The sequence below is a fragment of the Megalops cyprinoides genome, chromosome 10 (assembly GCF_013368585.1).
Source record: "Megalops cyprinoides isolate fMegCyp1 chromosome 10, fMegCyp1.pri, whole genome shotgun sequence".
Taxonomy (NCBI): domain Eukaryota; kingdom Metazoa; phylum Chordata; class Actinopteri; order Elopiformes; family Megalopidae; genus Megalops; species Megalops cyprinoides.
Window position 1 is genome coordinate 28634346 of NC_050592.1, and position 9925 is coordinate 28644270.

Consider the following 9925-nt stretch of genomic DNA (forward strand, 5'->3'; position numbering starts at 1 on the left):
AAACATTTTGCTTTGTATTGTGCTGCATTTATTTGGCTTTGTTTCATATTCTCATGATTCTTTTATTGATGCACAGTTTAAGCCCCCACTCTGCCTTTGGCTTCTCTTCGATTATTTGCCGAGGGTTGACTGGAACTTGAACTTTTTTTGCTCCTAGAATTTCAGACCATAATTTCATGCTTACTTTAAGATGATCCGTGCCAAATTTCACAGTCTGAATTCATCTGCGAAAGAGGGTTTATTTGCGAACCAATCAAAATACTATATAGAATAAGTCAACAACTTAGGATCTTCTGAAGAGCTATGCTCATTCTCAAGGTTTTAAACAACAACAAACAATTGTCCTGAGAGCCACATATGACAATGGAATATGAAAATATTAAATTTACTGGAACAAGTAATTCAATTACCCTGATGTGCATGTGTTTGCTTTGTCTCTTATTTGTTTACTTGTTTTTGTCTTTCTTGTATTTTGAATTGCTGTTTCTTGTTACCTCAAAAAATAGTTATTTGGCACTCCAGCTACTGGGAGTCTGTCCATGAAAATGCCTGTGAAATGATTATTCATAGCTTAATATGAGGAAATTACCAGCTATTACTAAGTGGTTTGGTTTTACTGTGCAGAAATTCACTTTGTAGTGGATTGTAAATATTTCACTGATGAAATTGGAAGGTTTATATTTTCTTCAATATTTGTGGATATAAAAAGCATATGTGCACTGCAGAGTCTCAAGGTGTTTTTGATATGGAACAACCATTATGTTGACCTCATAGTCCTGGAGTGAGGCTTTAGCTCCCTTTATCTTTTGACCAAGGTGTGGGTAAGGATGTGTTGGCGTAAGGGAAATGGATATTCAAGTGATTATATTTTCATTGAATACAAATTCTGAATACTTTCCTAAATATAGCCATATATACATCCACTTATAACCCTGTTTGATAGCAGGACCTACCATTTAAACATGATATTTTCAATATAAATACAATAAAACACAACACTAAGGCATTGGCAGAATTTTCTGGAAAGACCAATGCGAAAGCTTTATAGAATGCAGCCAATAAATACATTACAACCATAGGTTGAATACCGCAACGAAATCCTAATTGACAAAGAATCTTCTATTTGAAATTCTGATTTGGAGGCCAAATTGCTTTGGTTTCTCCTATTTCAACCAGCCAATCATTTTTAATGAAGGAGCTCCTGGGATCTGTTAGTAGGAAAATCCACGCAAAGGAATAGATTCTCTTCAAACATGGAATGCTTTTCTGAAGAAGAAAAATGTGCTTTTAAAGTTTATATTCAGGTTTGATCTGGCATCACTTTGGAGGTGCCACAGCTAGTAAATGTGATTTGGAGGAAGCAATCTTATGTAACTCAAGTCCACAATGATATATTGGAATTTTTAAATTGAAATGGATGCACATAAACTTCCACTGTATTTAGTTTTTTACGTCCAAATATATTTATATCATCTTTATTAAACTATTCAAGGAAAATTCAGTATCAATATTTTTCATGGAATTAATAATCGTGCAGGAAATATAAAATACTCAAATTCCATTCGTTTACAAAAACGAATTAAACATGATATTGAGGTCACAAACCATTTATTTTAATTTCAGAGGCTGTTGACTAAAACATTTTGACTCTCTTCCTACACCCCCTCCATGAATCATACAGGTCTGTAAATGAATGCCTGTGCCAATAGAGTGTTTTCGAGTGATCACAGCTTGCTCACCACCTGTCAGGCTTCCAAGGCTTAACCAAAATCCTCTGCTCCAGAACGACCCATATACCTCAATGCGCAAAGTATCGCCCCTTGTACATAAGGACCACGACTGAGAAACTAGGTTTCTGACTCATCACACAAAGGCAATAAATAAATAACAGGGAGCTACAAACAATTCATTGTTAGGATGGAAGTGGAACATTTTGGAGGCAGGTATTATGATTCTAAGTAAAGGCTTCAGGGGAAAAGCTATGCCTTTTCAAGGGTGTTTAATGATCCTGGCCCTGCATACTTTGTTGGAGAACTTCTGTAAGTAAATATGTGTATTTGTTTGCCAAGCTGTATAAATTTGTACTGGTGGGTTTCCACTTAACCCGTGCATTAAAAAAAATACACAGTGTCCAGCAGTGAATCATTGCTAATTGTAGCTTGATGAACGCTCTGGGAAAGTTTGAGAGCTAAGGTGATTAACACATCAGAGTTCCACTGAAGGAAAGACTTACACAGCTACAGCAAATTAAGCACCCGTCTGTATTAGTAATTTCAAGAGTTGCTGAATCCTTGCCTTTTTGGTCCTCCACTCCTTACTTCTGAAGAATAAGTGCAATATGTATATACTGTATATTTCTCTCCTCTCATTTATGTATGCTGTTTTCTAGTAGGTTGTCATCTTTGTTTTGCTTGCTCTGTGTTTTGATTTTACATTTTGTGAGGTAGATTGTTTAACTGCAAAAACATTTTATCAAGCATTCTTATCTTGTTTACTGAGTAAAAATCTCATAGTTCTTTAAATGAGATAAATTTACGCAACAAGCTCTGTGCATGTGAAACCTTATCACAAAACATGCTTTACAATTATCCATCTTGACAACTTCAATTTTCTAACTGCACTGGCAGATATGTTTGAAGGTTTTGAGGCATTTTTGCTTAATTCACTTAAAATATCATGCCAGCACAATAAAAAAACTTTAAGTTTGAGGAATATTTTCTAAGATGAAGTCATAAAGTCTTACACACAAAACCTGTTGACTAAATGTATCTTGTTTAAAATATTTATTAATTTTAAGACAGTAAACAATATAAAAATACTTGATAAGATGTTTTTTTTTTCCATTAAGACAATCTACCTTACAAAAAGTAAAATCAAAACTAGGAACAATTTTTTGCATTTGTTGCCATTTTCATAATCTCTCAAACTTCATCCTAATTCCCCATTTCACTTCAAATGAAAAACAGCATTTCTCAACTGGTTAACAAAGTGACAAATTAACAAAGTCACTATGTTGTTTACAGATGAAAACTCTCATAATTCTTTAAGCAAGATAAACTTACTCAACAAGCTCTGTGCACAAAAGACTTTATGACTTGTTTTAAAGAATTTGTACTCAATTCATGTAAAAATACCTGCAAGCACAGTAAGAAAACTTTAGAATGAAGAAAAGTAAAATTATTTTTAGGCATTGTTTTTTAAAATGTGAGTCATAAACGTTCATGTCTGTAGAGTAAATTTATCTGTTTTAAAAAATTATCAATTTTTAAAAAATAAAATATGATTAAAATACTTGATAAGATTTCATTCTTGCAGTGTAGTCACCAAAGCACACAGATACTGTGGTGATAAGATAAAAGCTAGGCAGTTACATTAAACACTAAAACACTAAAAATGCTGTGAAAATGTGTAGCCTTGTGTTTTAAATTGATTTGACCATTTTAAGAACAGAAAATGGGCAGCCAGGTTAATATGACAGCCTGTGGGAGTACTCTGATAATGCTCTGAAGAATGTGCACAAAGTAGCTTTGGAGGCCACAAATGTTGATTATGCTTTTTACTGTTTCGTCTGGAAACTCTGCTGTCTGGATGTTCTTGATGTACTACTGTGAGTGCACTCCTACACCCTTCCCCACCCGTCCCGACCGAGAAGAAGGCAAAGAAAGCCGCAAAAATAATAACTAACACAATAAAAGTGCCCCGGTCCAAGACACACACACCTAGACATGGTTTCCACACATTTTCCCAGCGCCACAAAGAAAACAGGGAATATGATGCATGATCGAAATGAAAACAAGAAAACTGCCCCACTCTCTCCGTCTGTGCTCTCATACCTCAGTCCACAGACCACGTTGCCCTGCATGCCGCAGTGAGACAGGCCTGCAGAGTCATTCACGCAACGGTTTCACAACAGGGTCAAACCCACTCACACAGACCAACGTATGCACATGTATGGGTGACCTCATTTTGTCCGCAGCAGCTCAATCGGGGGTGTTTAAGGGACACCAAGGGTGGTTCTGTGTGAATAAACCTAAAAGGAAATAGGTCTAATGGAAAGTGCTATGTGTTGGCCATTGTGCCTCTGTGTTTTAGCATGTATGTGTCAATATACCACTAACAATAAAGTTCTGATCTATTCTAAATATATGGCTTGATGTGCCCAGAATTTTTAAATCAACTATTTAAGCGTAACTAAGTTGAGTGTGCTTGGTACCGTATGCTCAACAAAACACTTACATTGAGGTTCCTCTTCACATCTTTACTTTCTTCCAGATGAATCAATTCATTTAAAAAATCAATTAGACTTAATTTCATAAATTCTTTCGGAAAATACTATGATTAAGAAATGTGGTCCTAAATGTTTCTCCCTTTTTTCCTTTTCTGTTTTTTTTCCCTCCTTGCCATGACTGCTTTACCAAACGCGCAGCAATACGCCACGCTCCAAGTGTAGCCCTGGGGCCGCTGTCCATGCCACAAGGCTGCAGGGGCGAGCGGGCAAGCCGGGCGGCCATGCCAGCTGGAGAGCCTGGCACCGCTCGCGCCCGCTGTAGATTAAATGGTCCTGCAGGCGCCTCCTGAGCCGTGGGGAGTTATTGTTAAGCACAGAGCCCGTCGGCCTCCCGCTGATCCCTGTCCGACTCGGTCTCCGCGGGAGCCCCAGCCAAGTCGGGAGCAGCGCTTCTGCACCGTCCCGGGGGTCGGCGCTGCCAAGCGCCTGCTTGATCCCCCCCCGATCCGCCTGATCTGGGGGGGCAGGAGGGGACGGGGTTGGGGGGGTGCGACGGCGCTAATGAGGTGGCAGGAGGGATCCCTCCCATTGTGCCTGGGTATAGCAGACAGCATCACACGGCTCCGATAATGGATAAAGTGGTGCAGAGTGGAAGCTTGTAAAAGTGCAGCCCCAAGTTTGCTGTCGTAAATAAAGTATTTCAGTCGCCCCGCAATAGTTCCGATGGCATGTTTTGCGAAATAGGGGGGTGGGGAATAGGCATTTGTCTGCATGCCCCCCCAGCCAGTCACAGGTTTATGAGCTGTCGTAGGAGGATGAGGTGCAGCTCCGGCCAATGAAGAGAGACCTGCACAGTCTGCATCACAGCTCATATATGCTTCTGGTGAGAGCCACACTTAGATACTGTAAAGGTTTTTAATGTAACTTTTTACTGATGTTGGCATCACATGCAAAAGCCTCCAGCTCTCACATGATTGAGCAAGCCCTGCGGCAAAGCTGGCTGGCCAGCCTGTCTTTCTTTGTGAAAAACTTCCTATTCCCATCCCTCTAAGCCACTCTTCTATCTGTCATGGAATGAATCCAGGGGTCCATACATTTTACAGGTCTCCCTAGTTTTACATCTGTCACAAAGCAAATCAATAAAGTAAGAAGATGAATACCTCTGAGCGGGATTCTGCAGAGCAGAGAACTGATCCTGAATTTAAATAACATCTCTTAAGAATTTTACATCCCGCGTTAGGCATGCAGCGCATCACCTCACTTTCTCTTGGTTCGGCCATAAATCACCGGTCTGGACTCCGTTTCTGAAGCGCGGTGCTGACGTCAGGTCATACCCAAAGGCAATTAAATCAGGAATATTGATAGAGCGGGACTGGCAAACAATGCGAAAACATCAAGGGTGAGATCACACTGCGGAGAGGGGAACATCTGCTGGCCACATGTTAATGTATTATACTGAAGGTAACATGTAAATATTCACTCACCTCAGAGTATCCTCGAGAGCCAGCTACTTAAACGTCTGAAGAGACTCTTTGAAAAGCAGCTTTTCTCCTTGTTATTCTATGAATATTTCAGGCGGGTTAAGCTCCTGTGTTGATTTATTTTTATTTTCTTGCTTTTTGCTTCAGTGCCCTTCATTCACTATATATAAACACATTTGATTGATTGATGATTAAATATGCAAATATGATATCAAAACAAGTAACAATATACCCTCCCTACAACACTGGTAAGAACAGACATTTGGATCCTGGAACAACCTATGGAGTTACGTGAATATGTTTCTCAAGATCAGCCAGATCAGCAAAATCTCTGATATTGTTTTCCTTGTTTACGGTTTGCTTCTTTGATTGATGTACATTTTAGTATCAGGAAAAGACTTCCACATTACACTAATAAAGGCAGGAAAATGAAAGATTGCTGCTACCTCACCGCAGTGGCCAACAACTTCCTTTGGTGAAACCCTCTGCAAACATGACATTACATAGACTGCATCGCTATTAAAAATTTGCATTCAGGAACATCCTTACTGGAAAAGAATCATGAAACTCGATAACTACAGATCATACCGTTTAGCTCTGACTTCCGTGGGGAGTCGGGGGAGGAGGTTGCGGGTGAGTTTTTCCTGGCTTTTTCAACGGGCTTCTAATTTTTTGGAACAGTAACAGTTACGTATCTCAGTGCAACTCAGGAATGAGGATATGGAAAAAATCTTTCAAAAATAATGTCAACAGATTGAACTTTGACAGTGAAACTTTAACTTTTTAAGGTACACAGAAGTGGTACAGTTTTCAAGCTGTAACAATACGCTGGGGGTAAAGGTCAGTCTATCATGGTCTGAGGTCCTGTATAAAAAACTCCTCTGTGAAGACAGATTGTGCAGGTCAGACTGAACAAAAATATCTCTGCCTTAACTTTGGTTCTTGAATGGACTGACAGCTTTGTGGTTAGACTGAACCACCCCTACGTGTACATTTAGCTACTTTGAAACCGTGACATTGGTGATTGAGGTACATGCAGCATTGCTCCCACAAAGAGTACGGGCCACAATCCATTCCATTTCAGGAAGTGTTTCGGCCAACAAAATTAGTTCTGATTGAAGACTGATAATGGCCCAGAGTGTCTTAAACCTGAAATCAGAAATTTGTAACAGGAAAAGGGTATTAAACCTGTCAGCTTTAATAAGATGCTGCTCTGTGATGACTTACATCTTTACAGCATATGGCAAAGTTTATGGTGATGACGACCGTAAAAGGTCAGACTTCAGACACTGGTGAAGCTAAACAAAATACAAAGTGGATATAGTTCACCAACCTCTCATATCTCACTCTTTCAGCAAATGTGTTACAACTAGATGTCACCTGATACGAATTGAAGGATCCAAGTTCAATAAATGTACAATGTGTTTTGCTCTAAATGAGAACAAAAAGGACAGGAAAGGAAAAAGGAAAAACAACAACAAAGGCACTGATATCTCAATGCATTATTTGCCCTTATACTTCTTGAAGGCATGACCGCCATATCTGCCATCAACTTGAATTATCTTCTGAAGACAGAATACAATGGAGCACTTGAGGCACCAGAGGTGACGCTCTTGAATGCCACCCCAGAGCTGTTAAACCTCTTGTTTGAATTGAATTTAATGGGAGGGAACGGCAACCATTCAATAAAACCCTGCAGTATATAATGTAATGCATCTGTGAATACACTGCTCCACCATGAGCAATCAAGCTATTCCTGGAAGGGTCGGGGGAGCAATACCGTGCGGCCTTTGACCCCTCAAGCAACGTCAATTACAAGCACGCAGGGACTGACAGCGAGCCGAATATTGTTCTTGGCATTCCAACTGAGGGGAGAGAGAAAGAGGAACCTAAATTGTGACGTGCCACTATTTCCCACTCCAGCCCCTACTCAGAATGCAGCAAGGTCGAAAGGGACTGTGGGTTTAACTTCATTACCCTCCCAGGAGCGGGCTGAAGTCATCTGTAAAGAGTAATTTGTCAAAAACGTGAGGTGATGCGGCCAGACAAGGGTCCCAATCAGTTTTCAAAGCCAAGGCGTGAGCCCAAACACTAATTGCCCGTCCTCTGTTTTTCCGCAATTAGACATCCTGCATTTGGGGTGAAAAGGCCGGAAAAGTAAATGAATCACTCACATCACCCCCGTAATCCAATTAGATGCTGCGCGACGTCCACAGACGTTAATTCACGGGAACCGTTGCACCTGATCGCTTTTGACTGGAATTGCAAAATAATGCCTCACAGTCTTTCCCCGCTCCTTTTTTTAGAATGGGCGACCGTAACAAAAATAAACGGCGTGCCATGTGTGGGGTTCCTGTGCATGGAAACCTACGTAAGCAGCAGTCAAGGAACACAATTTAGTTTTCAGCCCGGTTGCTATTGATCCCTTCCTTCATGACATTTCTGGCTGGAAAACCGTCCAAAGTAAACACTGGTGTGTGTTTTTTCACGACCTGAGCATTCAGCTGCGCCTCATGCTGACAAAGCTAAAGACGGCTTGTTAAACCTCTGAGCTCTGGGCCCCCGTCCGTCAAGCAGCCGATCCTTCCAGCCGGGTCCTGACGATCTGCCGTGCAGGTTGCGAGAGGCTCTGCTCTGTCACGTCGGCCCTGGCTTCCAGGGGAAACCCTTCACCCAAAGGGCAGCGTTTGCTTATTCTTATGTGGTTGTTGCACTATTTGGGTTTCCAGCAAAACTCGACCACATATCAACCGACTGCCATCTGCAGAGTTGGAAATTACAAGTTAACGGATCGCTGGAGCTTAACGTAAGATGAACCACAGATAGTGTATTTTTTGTACCCATGACAGAGATGATGACATTTTATGGCCCTCATGCACACTTGTGTTTGCCCATTAATGACCACACTTTGCCATTTTACAATAGTGATGCTTTTTTAATGTGTAACCCCGCTTACCTTAAACAATGAAGGGTGCTGCGTATCAGGAGCACGCTAAGTTCGCACATTTGGGTGACATAATTTCCCAGTAATGCTTCTGTAGTTTATGTCCAGACTGGGTCTCAACTGTGCGTAATGGAGTAGCAGCGAAGTACGTAACCTACATGGAGCAGAGGTAAACTGTTGGCAGCTGAAAGGAAAAAGAACAGAAAGCAGGCAAAGAAATAAAAAACACTACAGCACATGTTTTATACACATAATTATCATGTGCGTGCTGCTGTTCTGAGTATGCCTCTCAAGATCCATGGACCGCCACCCCACCCAGGCCTCTTCAATTTGCTGAGAAATGCCCAACAGCTTTCCTTTGACCTTTCAACCTCCTGAGCAACCCTGACCATGAATTCCGCCTCCTATCGTGTATGCTAAGTGTAACCCAAATATAAATTCAGTGAGAGTGTTATTCGGCCAAAAGACTAATCTCAGGAGGGGCTAGGGTTTCAGTTCAGACTCTGTTTGAAGGTTGGGTTAGGGGTAATTTTAGGCCTACTTGCTGGAATAATAACTGGGAGTAGTGTGTTAATCAGGCCTGTCAGATTTAATGCTTGGGTTGGGGAAGGTCAGAACCAGTGCACTACTTTGTATACGACTACATCAGGAGCTGTCATAATTTTTACACTAACCAGCCCATTCCATAACTCCCAGCCCTCATGTGTTGTTAACATGTGAATAGTCCCTTTGTGCACAGAGGGCATAGGAGACATTAGCAGAAGATGCGGTAATTGATAGAGATATTTTGTAAGTGCACCTCTGGGAGAAAAAATGCAACAATTCCAGATTTTTCTCAGCAGCCTAACTTGGCTAATCGTGTCAGTTTGAAATTCTAAACAATTGTGCTTAAAGTTATTGTGATGCACACGTTGTGTGTCATACACTGCACTCTCTCTCATCCCTCCAAGTATTTCAAACAAGAAGCCATTCCGTTTGGATGGAGAATATGCTGCACCGAGCAGCATGTACTCCATCCTTTAACTAATTTAACTCCATCCGTTTACTAATACCATCTATTTTTCTAACAGTGCATTCTCTGTCATGCATTGTGGAAATCGTTGTACCACTATTTACACAATGTGCTGCCTTATCTGGGCGATGCACTTTGCATTTTGGACGGTGCAAAAGATTCTAATTTACCCTTTACAGATGATGCTGTCGGAAAGCCGCTAGATGTCTTCAACCTGCCCCCTCCCCCTATGACGCCCATTAATGCGCCACACCTCCGTA